General features: G+C 37.1%; 1 long non-coding RNA gene across 1 annotated transcript; it reads right to left on the reverse strand.

Annotated features, from left to right (window-relative positions):
- Nucleotides 1-7755: 7755 nt before the first annotated feature.
- Nucleotides 7756-9394, reverse strand: LOC139085062 (uncharacterized). The gene is made up of 3 exons (XR_011543066.1): nt 9306-9394; nt 7929-8022; nt 7756-7807 (listed from the first exon to the last, which is right to left on the reverse strand). It is a non-coding gene; the product is annotated as an uncharacterized lncRNA (long non-coding RNA).
- Between the last annotated feature and the right edge of the window lie 4546 nt (nt 9395-13940).

A 13940-nucleotide genomic window follows, 5' to 3' on the forward strand; every position in this document is an offset into this window, starting at 1 on the left:
TGTGATGACATATTTCCTTCATTCAGTCAATAAGTATTAAGCACTTATGTGATACAGAAGGATCTGTTGTAAATATTTTTGGGGCAAAATCCTGGGGATGGGCAGTATCATAGAAACGCATTCTTCTTCTGTCTCTTTGCCTTATTTACCTGGCCTATTTGTAGATCCTGAATTTGATTTCCATTGTTACTGGCTTTGAATATAAAACTGACTGTGAAATTTAATTTCCATTGACCCTACAGCTGGTGTTTGGCTCACAAGGGGAAAGAATCTATCATTTTTTAAATGAGCTTTCAGTTCATGGCAAATTCATTTGAATGTTGATGTTTTCCGTTCTGCTTTGCACCTTGCCAATCTTTGGGGTGCAACAGACCTAATATTTGTGTTCTCAGTAGCTGGATTGTTATATAACTAATTTAATCTTTAGGCAGTACTTTATTTCAATGGTAAAATATAGTTGCTGTTTACTAGCATCTTTGAGGCAAGATAAAGTCTCACAAGAAAAACACAACACTTTTTTAAGAATGCCAATGCAACTTCAAAAATGAAAATCTCATTTCTGTTACCCTCACAAACGCATTACCTTTTAGTCCTAACGGAACATTTTTCTACCTGAAAACTACATGAAACTTAGGCATAAATGACAAATACACCTTTTAAGTATTTTCTTCAACTCACTAACTCAAAGCTATAATATTTAGTCCTTCACTGAATCCATCATTCTATATAATGAAATTATCTCATCATTTTCACCAGATAGTAACCTCTATGCATTTTTTTTTGTATTGAGTGATTTCACCAGTGCCCAAATAATAGTTCATTATAGCTTAGGGGCTAAGAGGTTTCTGGAGACAGTGGGTTTGGGTTAGTGTTAGGCTTAAGGTAGTGTTTAGATTTAGGCTTAGGGTTAGTTAGAGTTGGGTTAGGATTAGATTTAGTGTTGGGGTTCAAACTTTGTTTTTTTAAAATCTTCTAGCCATATTTTATTACCAAGAGCAAGGTATTTAATTTAATTGTACCTGAGTTTCCTCATTACACAAATGGGATATTAATAGTGCTTGAATTATGTAATGGTTTTACAGCTTAAATGCTTAATACATACAAAGTGCTTAGAAGAGTTCCTCTCACAAAGGAAGAACTCAATAAAGCTAGTTTTATTTCTGTCAAATATAAATCTGATCACTATGCTAGGACCAGTCAATATTTCTTTAAGACAAATGCTCATTTTGAAGTCTTCATAATGACTGAGAAGGAAGAGTGAGCCATTGTGCAGCGCCTCCTCTTCTCCTGTTCCCGAGTCTGCCCTTCTGAGCTTGAGACTCGAGCACTGCAGCGCTGTGTCCCTATGCTCCTCAGCTCACCAGGAATCACAGCTCTACTTTCCACAGGTACCCAACTTACACGGGAGGGGTCGCTTCAGTGTGAGAATATTCCAGTTCAGAAGCAGGAGATTACAAATTAAACCCATCAAGTGGCATTTCAAACCCATTGACTCAGATAGCTGGAAGACAAGGTTTTTTCTGGGCTCCCTCACTCTGAAGCACAACAGGTTTCAAACTCAAACCTGTCTTCCAAGTCCAGTCATGTAGTCATGTCTTTTATCGACAACCACCAACAAGTTGACGTGTCTGATAGAAGAGGAATTTGAAAACACATCCATAGGTCCTGCAGTTACCTAAGATGCTAATAATGTCTCCAAAGGTAAGAAGCCAAGGGTCGACATCCTTAAACTGGGTGTCATTTCAGTCAGCCAAAGAGTCCACAGAAATTCAAAGCTAAACAGGCATGCACATCAGGCACACACACACACACACATCAAGAAAGAAAGAAAGAGAGAGAGAGAGAGAGAGGGAGGGAGGGAAGGAGGGAGGAAGGAAGGAAGGAAGGAAGGAAAGAAGGAAGGAAAGAACAAAGAACAAAGAAAGAAAGACCCACAGGAATACTCTTGTCAAAACTTTCCTGGCTAGAGACTCCTATCCTGACAGTGCCCTCTGGTCCTATACCTGTGCTTCAATTGTCCTCCTAAGATTTGGGGCTGACTTGCATTTATTATCTATATCTGTAGTTCTCAGGCTGGGTGCCAAGACTCCTGGAGTAAACTAAGGTGTTTCAGGGAGGGAAACAAAGGTGTCTGTCAAGATAGGAAAAGGGCAAGAAAATAACATTTGTGTCCTGCATAGTTTCATCTAATAAATTGGCATAAGTGGGTCACCTGCAACTCACTATGCATTCCTCACCTGCCCTTAATGTCACCTAATTCTAACCAGTTATAACATACCAGGAAAGGGACTGTGCTCAGATGTGCAAACTATCTTCCTCAGAGGCAACATATTATCTTCAAGAGAGAAATTCCTTTTTTAATTCGGAAGTACCAGTGGCCCTCAGGGCAAGGTAACTACTTAACTCAAGAAGAAGTGTCCTTCTGGGACTTTGACACAATTCTAAGGAGCCCAAGGTCATTTTCAAATACCCTGCCAGAAATCAAAAAGGAAGATACCTACCTTTTGAAGGAGTCTGATCTCATCTAGGCCAGTGGAGTTCTGTTTGATTAATAGAGCAGTGAACTATTTCCTAAAGAATGTGGCAACAATTTTGAAGAATTCATTCACCTTCAGAAGGTGAAGGGAATGTAAGTTGGTGAAGCTCAAGTGCTCAAAATAGCTCCTGACATAGATAGTATTTATCCACTTTATTTTTCAGTTGAGAAAACTGAAGCACCAAATATGGATGATTTCACATAAGTGTTCAGGATTATGTCTGTGTCTCTTACACTGAGGACAGATGTGGTTGAGCACAGGGATAATGACAACCAACTAAGTTCTGGGTACTGCTGGATGCTGTCCTGTGTGTTTTATAGGATACGTCTTCACCAAAGGCCTAGGAAGTTGGCACATCTTTGTTTCATAAATTTTTTTAAAAATGTGGCACAGAGTGGTTTAATGTGACAAAGCTAGAATTTGAACTGAGGCAATCTCTCTGTGAAGTCTATGTCGCTAGTTGATACTGCCCTGAACCATGGGACAGAACTGCAATGACTGGCCTTTAATAGTGAGCAGAATAGGAAAGGAAAGAGGATGAGAGAAATATCAGGAGAAGGCATATAAGTGGGAAGACGGGCAAGAGGAAGAATGATGCTTTCAGCCAACAAAAATAAGAGTCTGTAGGGACCACACTGAGAACAAGTTGGAAGAGGCAGGGGATGGAAAGAGCTCTGTCTTCCTAAGGCAAGTTACTGGCTCGCATTTTCCATGTCACAGCTGCCAAGGAATGTAAGGTATGTTCTGAAAAAAAAATATCAATACCAGAAAAATTATCTGATTCCTTGAAGAAATAAGTTGCCCCAAATAATACATTTAAATGTCTGTATAAAAAATGACCACTATCCAGAAGAAAGGAAATATTAGCAAAAGTCAGAGAGCCTGAAAAAGTACCACCCATTTATCCTCTTGCTGAGCCTCATTCTTCCAGCGGCTGTTGAGGACCCCAAAGAGTGACACTTGCTTCCCTGAAAGTGCCTGAGCCTGGGGGCTGGCGAGTAGCAATGGAAGGAATGACTTCTCTCCCTTCAACAGAATGCAGTAGTTATCATTAAATGAACACACTATTAATTAATACACCTAAACCGGGTCTTGTGCAACCTCTTGACCTGGTTTATTTCCATTTTCAGTGAGAGATGGAGCTACAGCAAACCAGGACCTTTACATTATCATCAGTTTTACCGTATGATTTGCTGAAACATAAAATTCTTTGTCCACAGCTTTAGGGCTAAATCTTACCAGTGATTGAAGCACACATGTTAGCTACAATACCATAAATGGAGACAATCTATGTTGAAAAGATGTCATTGTCCGTTTCCAGCTGTATATTGGAGTTGACATCTCCATGAGTGTCTCTAACTGTGTGTGAGGGTGTGGGGCTGTGCACGCATCTTTCTGAGCATGTAACTACCAGAGGTGATGAATGTGGAATTTTCCACAGGCTGGCAAGAGCGAACCACAATGGTTAAAGAAGGTAAAGGAAAGAAATAATGGTCCTTTTGAGCAGAACAAGTGTGGTCAATAAAACCTGAGAAGGGAAATCTGGGTCATTTTCAATAAAAAAGGTTTTTTTTCATCACAGAGATAACTTTCCATGGGCTTTGCTAAAGTAGCTTTCTGGTACCTACTTTTCACTTCTATAAGAGTAAACCTGAGAGCGATTGGGCAGAGATCATCCACTTCGCTGTAAGAAAGACTTGGGCTCCCTTTCCCTCCTCCACACCACTGACCTCCTGTGTGACCCTCTGGAAGTTGTTTAGTCTCTCAGCCTTGGTGATCTTATGGATAACAAAGAGGTAATAGTAGTTTCTAGTTCAATGTCTTTCCAAAGAGGCTAAGAGAAGATGCATGCAAAGTGCTGACCAAAGCCCTAGCACATAGTAGGCCTTCAAATGTTCACAAGTGTCTGGTAATTGTTCATACTATTGGAGATTTCTGGCTCTATACAGATACTTTAAAGGGAGTGGTAAGCTTGGCATTAACAATTACATTTAAGTTCTCTAATAAAACTTAGTTTTGTTAAGATTCATGTTTATTTCACTAAGACATCATTGTACTTCTTGTGGAAGCATTGAGCTTTTTTTGCCCCCTTGCCATAACAGTTAGCCATTTGTTCTGACTTTTCTATTCTATTCAGTCACTGAGAAACTTTGAAAGAATATATGAGTACAGTGGATACCATAGAGAATATTATGTGAAGCTATACACCAACAAATTGGATAACCTAGGATAAATGGATAAATTCTTAGAGTCATACAGCCTCCCAAGACTGAATCAAGAAGAAATAGAGAAAAAGGAATATACCAATCACAAGTAAAGAGATTGAAGCAGTAATCAAAAACATACCAAAAAACAGAAGTCTAGGACCGGATGGCTTCTCTGGAGAATTCTACCAAACATTCAAAGAAGATTTAATACCTATCCACCTCAAACTATTCCAAAAAATTGAAGAAGATGGAATACTTCTTAACTCACTCTATGAGGCCAACATTATCCTGAAACCAAAACCAGACAAAGACAACACAAAGAAAGAAAATTACAGGCCAACATCGCTGATGAACATAGATACAAAAATCTTCATCAAAATATTGGCAAGCTAAATACTGCAATACATTAAAAGGATCATACACCATGATCAAGTGGGATTTTATACTAGGGATGCAGGGATGATTCAATATCCACAAATCAGTCAATGTGATTCACCACATTAACACAATGAGGAATAAAAACCACATGATCATCTCAATAGATGCAGAGAAGACATTTGACAAGACCCAACATACTTTTATGATAAAAACTCTCAATAAAATGGATATTGAAGGAAAGTACTTCAACATAATAAAGGTCATATATGACAAACCCACAGCCAAGATCATACTTAACAGTGAAAAACTGAAGGCCACCCTCTGAGAACAGGAACAAGACAAGACTGCTCACTCTTGCCACTCTTATTCAACATAGTACTGGAGATTTCAGCCAGAGAAATTAGGCGAGAAAAAGAAATAAAACGAATCCAAATTGGAAGGGAAGAAGTGAAACTCTCTTTGAAGATGACATGATTCTATATATAGACAACCCCAAAGAATCCATCAGAAAACTATTAGAAATAATCAACTACAGTAAAGTTGAAGAGTGCAAAAACAAGTTACAAAAATCAATTGTATTTCTATACACTAGTAACAAACCAGCAGAAGGAGAAGTCAAAATACAATATCATTTACAACCACAAAAAAGAATAAAATATTAGGGAGTAAATTTAACCAAGGAGGTGAAAGACCCATACACTGAAAACTATAACTAATTGTTGAAAGAAGTCAAAGAAGATATAAAGTAATGGAAAGATATTCCACGCTCATGGATTAGAAGAATAAACATAGTTAAAATGTCCATATTACCTAAGGCAATTTACAGATTCAACGCAAGCCCAATCAGATCCCAGTGACCTTCTTCACAGAAATAGAACAAAGATTCCTAAAATGTATATGGAACAACAAAAGACCCTGAATAGCCGAAGCAATCGTGAGAAAAAAGAACAAAGCTGGAGGTATCACAATCCCTGACTTCAAAATATACTACAAACTGCAGAAGTCCAAACAGCATGGTACTGACACAAAAACAGACACACTGATCAATGGAACAGAATTGAAAGTCCAAAAATAAAACCAAAAATCTATAAACAGCTAATCTTTGACAAAGGAGCCAAGAATGTACAATGGAAAAAGGAAAGTCTCTTTAATAAATAGTGTTAGGAAAACTGGACATCCACATGCAAAAGAATGAAAGTAGACCATTATCTTGAAACCATACACAAAAATTAACTCAAAATAGATTAAAGACTTGAATGTAAGATCTGAAACCATAAAACTCCTAGAAGAAAATATAGGCTGTACACTCTTTGACATCAGTCTCAGCAGCATCTTTTCAAATGTCATGTCTACTCAGACAAAATAAGCACAAAAAAAAATAAAATAAACCAAATGGGACTACATCAAACTAAAAACTTCTGCAATGCAAAGGAAATCAGGAACAACCCAGCAACTGGGAGAAGATATTTGCAAATCATATATCTGACAAGGAGTTAATTCCCAAAATATATAAAGAACTCGTACAACTCAACAACAAAAGCAAACAACCCAACAAAAACTGGGCAGAGGATATGGACAGGCATTTTTCCAAAAAGATATACAGATGGCTAACAGACACACGGAAATATGCTCAACATCACTAATTATGAGGGAAATGCAAATCAAAACGAACACTTGTCAGAAAGGCTGTAATTACCAAGACAAAAAATAAGAAATGTCAGAGAGGATGTGGAGAAATGGGAACACTCAAACACTGCTGATGGGAATGCAAACTGGTGCAGCCACTATAGAAAACAGTATGGAGATTTCTCAAAAAAAATTAAAAATAGAAATACCATGCAATACAGTTATCCCACTACTGGGTATTTATCCAAAGAACTTGAAATCAACAGTTCAAAGTGACTTAGCACCCCTATGTTCATTGTAGCATTATTCACCATATCCAAGTTATGGAAGCAACCCACGTGCCCATCAAGTGATGAGTGGATAAAGAAGATGTGGTATATATATAATGGAGTACTACTCAGCCATAAGGTAAGACAAAATTATCCCATTAGCAACAACATGGATGGACCTTGAAGGTATGATGTTTAGAGAAATAAGCCAGACAGAGAAAGACGAATACCGTATGATTTCACTCATATGTGGAACATAGAGAAATATATGGACAAAGAGAACAGGTTAGTGATTAACAGAGGGGAAGAGGATATGGGGGTGGGTGAAACAGATAAAGGGGCACATATGTGTGGTGACAGATAAAAATTAGACTACTGGTGGTGAACACAAGGCAATCTATACAGAAGCTGATATATAATAATGTACACCCCAAATTACACCATGTTATAAACCAATATGACCTCAATAAAATAATTGAAAAAGAAAAAAAGAGAATAAAGAATAAAATGATTCCATCAGACAATTAATTAGAGTGTATGTCCATCCAAATGAAGATCTCACAACATTGGGAATTTGAGAATCACATACGGAATATTTTAAATTGAAGCTCACTTATAAAAAGATGAGAGATCTGAGATCCACAGAAGTTTGACGATTGCTCATGATCCTATAACCCTGTTGGCTGATTACCTACTCCAAGTTTAGTCTCCTATAGCTCACTTCTTGAACATACTTACCTCATTTGTGTCCAGGTGACAAGTGTTCAGTAAGTGGCCCATTATGAGTGATCTAATATTAGAAATAAATCAATAAAGAAAATTGTTCAGGGTATTTGGAGAGACATAATTAAGGCAATTTCTGAGGAATCACTGTCCTTATTTTAATGAAAATGTATTCAGCAAATTCAAACCTGCTCTGTGGTGCACCCCATTTCAGTTGTGTTAGAGACAGCATAGTATTGGGAATGATGTGGCATCTTCCGGCCCACTACTCAGAGCGTATATCTATAAACAATCAATAAGTAAGACAACGTAAATAACTGTTATCTTTAATAGGGCAATTTTTTGATATTGTGAGATAAATCATAGAGTTTTAGAACTGAACAGTAGAGACCATTTGTCCAACACATTGGTTTCACAAATAAGGAAACAGAGCTCTAGAAAGGCCTAATGCCCCACAAGTATAGACTTTGCATTTCATATTTAAGTAAAAGCAGTGAAAGTAGTAAAAGAATGCTCTTAAGCAGGAGCACATTGAGTGTCAGGCACCTATTTTATGTATTTAAAACATCAGCATCCCAAAACATTGTTTGACCTTTCAGTATTTTGTCTCAAAAGTATGACAAAGGTGGTGGGGAGGAACGGCTGGCCTTAAGAAGTGCACCCTCAGCCACTATGCATCCTTCTGCATATGCAAAGAACTTCAGGAAAGGGAATCCTAGGCTCCCTGACATGCCCTGTGCTCAAGTTTTACCTGAGTAGGCCAGATGGAGAATAATAGTTTCTATCACAAGTCGTTACACTGGTTATGTAGTACTGTAAGTAGCAAGTAGTTACATGCTACTCAAAACATTACATTATTTTAAGATTAAGGCCGGAATCAAATGAAAAAAATTCTCTAATTGATGAGGCATCTAAGGATTTTCTCCACCACTGAGATTCCAGGAACAAAACCTCGCTCCGTGGAGAGGACACACTGTGGCTCAAGAGGAAAAGAACATCTTGCTCTGGGCTTAATCTGACCTTGCAATACCATTTTTTAATTGTAATCACTCTTTCCATAGCTTGTCTTTTAAGAACAACCTTTATAACCAATGGAGGGGAGAATTTTAAGTCTCCTTAGGGATCTGGAAACATAACAGGAAAATTTGCTGAATTGGTGATTCTGGCTTTTTCCCACATTAATTTTACAGATCTAACAAAAATTTCACAGAAAAGAGCTCCATGACAGGAGTAGAAGGATAATTTTAAGTGAGAAATCAAGAAGATAAGTAGCAAAGCAAGTAGATCTGGTTTCAAAATGTTTCTACTAAAAATATAAATGTATATTTTATGTGCACCAGAAATTATTTATCGAGGATTATGGAATATCTCTTGCGTTTTATTTTATTTTTTTGGTTTTAGATAAGGTTGTCAATTCCACTATTTGCCATTTACCAGACACGTGTACATATAATAATCTCCTAGATAAGAGGACAGAAAACATATCATCTCAAAGCACTTGTTTTCGCTTTTTCCGTTAATTAATTGACTGGCATAGATGTTGAGTCTAATATAATCACCATCACCTGGACGTTCACATCTCTTGAAAACCATTGCCCTGATGTGCCAGTCCACTGATCAGATGAACCAGTTGGTGAGTAAATTCTACCAGAATGGTAGTGCCTTGATGATGGCATTATGACCTAATCAAAAAGAACTTAAAATCTAAATCCACACAGTTTTTCTTAAAATAATGACATTTCTTAAAAGAATGATCTAACTAAAACTAGATCAGGACTTTTGTTAAGGGATGCCTGAAGAAAAAAAGGCAGAATTAAACAAATTATTCCCACAGAAAAGCCACTTGACTCTCCAGCAGTATCAGACTGCCTGGAGTTTCCTGTATGGATGATGCTATTTTCTCCTTCCTTGTCTTTGCTTATCCTGACCTCCACCCCTGCTGAGGTAGCCTTCCTATTCCCAATTCTTTCAGCTGATTAACACTGACTTATGCTTTTCAAATCTAGCTCCGTTATCATTTCCTTCTGACAGTTTTCCCTGTTAACCCTCAACTTTACCTCTAAATACTATTGATTCTTCTTAGTGCTTCTATAATTCCTGGCTTCCTCTGCATATCTCTGTCAGAGCTCTTCCTCACTGTATCATAAGTATGTCTTAGTGTGTCTTATTCACTCACTAGAGTTATAAGTGTCAATATATTGTCCATAAATGAGTGCATCATAATCACCTAATTATCCTTAGATGGACGAGGACCTGAGCTGCGTCATAACCTAGATATAATGAAATATAATCTATGTGCATATAATCTAGCAATATTCATTTTCAAATAAGTTTCCAAGATATTTATTCACACTAAAGTTTAACAATATTGCAGACAACAATGTATTCCATGAGGGAAAGAAATATAACTTTTCACCTATATTCCCAGAACGTTATCATAGCGGTTAGCATTCAAAAAGTGTATCTGCAATAAATGAATGCAAAGGTAAATTAGTCAAAACAATAAAGAAAAGCAACAAAAACAAAAGTTGATTCTTTGAAAAGATAAACAAAATCAACAAAACTTTGGCAAGGTTAAATATGTGGCTTCAGCAACAAACATTTATTTCTCACAGTTCTGAAGGCTAAAAGTCCAAGTTCAAGGTTCCAGCCAGTTTGGTTTCTGGTGAGAGGTCTCTTTCTGGCTTATAGACAGCTAGCTATCTTCTTGCTTTGTTTTCAGGTGGCCTTTCATTGGTTCCTGCATGGGGAGTGGGTGGGCTGTCTCTGGTGTCTCTTAAGGACACTAATGCTATCAGATCAGACCCCACCCTTATGATGATTCAGAGACCATCAAGGCCACAACTCCCAAACCAGGCCCAGTGGGAAGCCTGGTTCCTCCTCAATTTCAAAGAGTAGCCACTTCTCTGGTTTAGCGGAGACTGGGTACCCCTGCCCAGTGCCTCAGGGGCGTGGCTGCTGTGAGGAGCTGAAGGGATGGGGCTGCCTTGTCTAGCCTTGGGGGTGAAACTGTCACCCCGTTGAGCCTGGAGGGCAGAGCATTAAATCAAAGAGGATTATTCTTGAAACTTAAAATCTAACTGAATTTGCCTTCTGGGTTTTGAATTTGCTTGGGACCCATCAGGCCCACCCTTTCTTCCTTCCAATTTCTCCCTTTTGGGATGGGAATGTCTACCCTATACCTTGTCCCACTGTTGTATTCTGGAAGTACATAACTTGTCTGGAATCACAGGTTCACCGCTGGAGAGGAATATTTGTGTTAGGATGATCATACTTCAAGTCTCATCTATATCTAATTTAGATAATATTTAGGTAAGACTTCACACTTTAGACTTAGGGTTGACACTGAAATGTATTAAGACTTTGGGCTTTAGGGATGGAATGAATGTATTTTGCATCCAAAAAGGAGATGAATTTTGGGGGATTGGGGTGGAGTGTTTTGACTGAATGTTTGTGTCTCCTTAAAATTCATGTATTGAAGACCTGATCACTGATGTGGCTGTACTTGGAGATGGGGACTCTAGGAAGTAATTAAGGTTAAAGAGGTCATAAGAGTGGGGCCTTGATCCAATAGGGTTAGTGTCCTTATAAAAAGAGACATGAGAGAGCTTGCTCTCTCTCTGCCTGCACACAGTGAGGAAAGGCCATGTGAGCACACAGCAAGAAGGTGGCCATCTACAAGCCAGGAAGAGAGTTGTCCTCAGGAATGGAATCAGCCAGTACTTTGGTCTTGGACTTCCAGCCTCCAGAACTGTGAGAAAATAAATTGCTGCTGTTTAAGCCACCCAATCTGTGCTATTTTGTTATGGTACCCTGAGCAGACTAATATACCAAGTGAAAAAGACTGGACATTCAAATTATAAAACAGGAATAAAAAAGAAATGATTTTACAGAAACAAAGAGGATTATAAGAGATTACCATGAACAACAGTATGCCAACAAATTAGATAGCTCTGATGAAATTGACAAATTCCTAGAAAGACACAAAATATCAAGAAGACAAGAAGAAATAGAAAATCCGAGCACATCTATAATAAATAAAGATTGAATTAATTTTGATTAATTCATTAAAAAATAATAAAAAATAATTGTTTTTAAAAACTACCCACAAAGAAAATTCTAGGTCTAGATGGGTTCAATGATGAGTTCTACCAAGCACTTAAAGAATAATTAACGCTTATATACTTCACAAAGTCTCCAAAAAATTAGAAGAGAAGGAAACAGTTCTTAACCCATTTTATAAGGCCAGTATTACTCTGATACCAAAACCAGACCAAGACACCTCAAGAAAACAAAACTACAGAACAATTTCTCTTATAAATACAGCTGTGAAGTTGCCAAGAAAATACTAACAAATCAAATCCAGCAATATACAAACATAACTATACACCATGACAGGAATGCAAACTTGGTTTAACACCTGAAAATCAATTACTGTAATACATCATTTCAATAGAATAAAAGGCAAAAACCACATGATTAACTCAATACATGTAGGAAAGGCATTTGACAAAGTTCAACACACTTTCTTGATTAAAAAAAACAAAACACACAACAAACTAGGAATAAAAAGGAATTCCTCAACCTGATAAAGGACATCTATGAAAACTCATAACAAGCAGCATAATTAATAGTGAGATAAAAAGCTTTCCCATAAGACCAGGAACAAAACAAGGATATCTGCTTTCACTAATTCTAGTCAATATTGTGTTGGAGGTTTAGCCAGGGCAATTTGGCAAGGAAAAAAAAAATGCCATCCAGAGTGGAAAGGAAGAAGCAAAAATTTCTATTTGCATATGATGTGAATTTATGTATAGAATTAAAGGATTCCGATTTAAAGAATTATTAGAGGAGTGATGTCAGAGAAAATGGCAGAGTAGATAGTTCAAAGGGAACACGTCTTTACAGAAACATCAAAAAATCAAGCAAAAGCTGTTGGAATCAACTTTGTCATAACAGTGGAAAATTATCAAAGGTTTACAGAGACAATTCAAACGATGAATCAAGAAAAAGATAATTTAAAAGCAGTAAGAAAGCTTGGTGGCATTTTTACTTGCCCTCCCTAGACTCCCTTCCTGCCCTGGTGGGCACACAATGTACAAAAGTGTAATTTGTGACAATAACAACATGAGACAGTGGCATTATATAGAAGCAGAGCTTTCGTATGCTGTTGAAGCTTAGTTGGTATCAATGCAAACTAGATTGTTATAAATTAGGATGTAATTCTCATAGTAACTACTAAACAAATAACTAGAACATAAAGTAAAGAGATCCATTAGTAATCAAAAATCTCCTAACCAAAAAAAGTCCAAGACCAGATGGTTTCACTGGTAAATTCTACCAACCATTTAAAGAAGAATTAACACCAATCATTCTCAAATTCTTCCCAAAGAAACAGAAGCAAAAGGAATAGTTCCTAACTCATTCTATAAGACCAGTATTAGCCTGATACCAAAGCCAGAAAAAGACACCACGAGAAAAGAAAACTGTAGATCAACATGCCTTATGAGTACATATTCAAAAATCCTCAGGAAAATACTACAAACCAAATCCAGCATCATAGTAAAGTGATTATACACCACAACTAGGAAGAATTTTCCCCAGAAATGCAAGGGTGGTTCAACATGAAAAATTCTATATAATACACCACATTATTAATGGAATGAAGGAAAAAATGATCATTTAAACTTATGCAGAAAAAGCATTTAACAAAATCCTATACCCTTTCATGGAAACAAAAAACCTGGAAAACTAGGAATAGACGGAAATATCCTCAACATGATGAAGGGCATTTATGAAAAACCCACAGCCAACATCATGCTCAATAGTGAAAGACTGAAAGCATTCACACTAAAATCAGGACTAAGACAAGGACACCTACTTTCATCACTGCTGTTCAACATTGTACTAGAGGTTCTAGCCAGATCAATTAGGCAAGAAAAAGAAATAAAAGGCATCAAAACTAGAAAGAAAGAAAGAAAACTTTCTTTATTCTCAAATGACATGATCCTAAATGTAAAAATCCCAAAGAATTCATGCAAAAAACTACTCAAGCTACTAAAAGAATTCAGCAAAGTTGCAGGATACAAAGTCAACATACAAAAATCAATTACATTTTTATATACTAACAATGAATAATCTTAAAAGGAAGTTAAGAAAATGATTCCATTTCCAACAGCATCATAAAGAATAAAACACAT

This window comes from Equus przewalskii, chromosome 8, assembly GCF_037783145.1.
Source record: "Equus przewalskii isolate Varuska chromosome 8, EquPr2, whole genome shotgun sequence".
Lineage (NCBI taxonomy): Eukaryota > Metazoa > Chordata > Mammalia > Perissodactyla > Equidae > Equus > Equus przewalskii.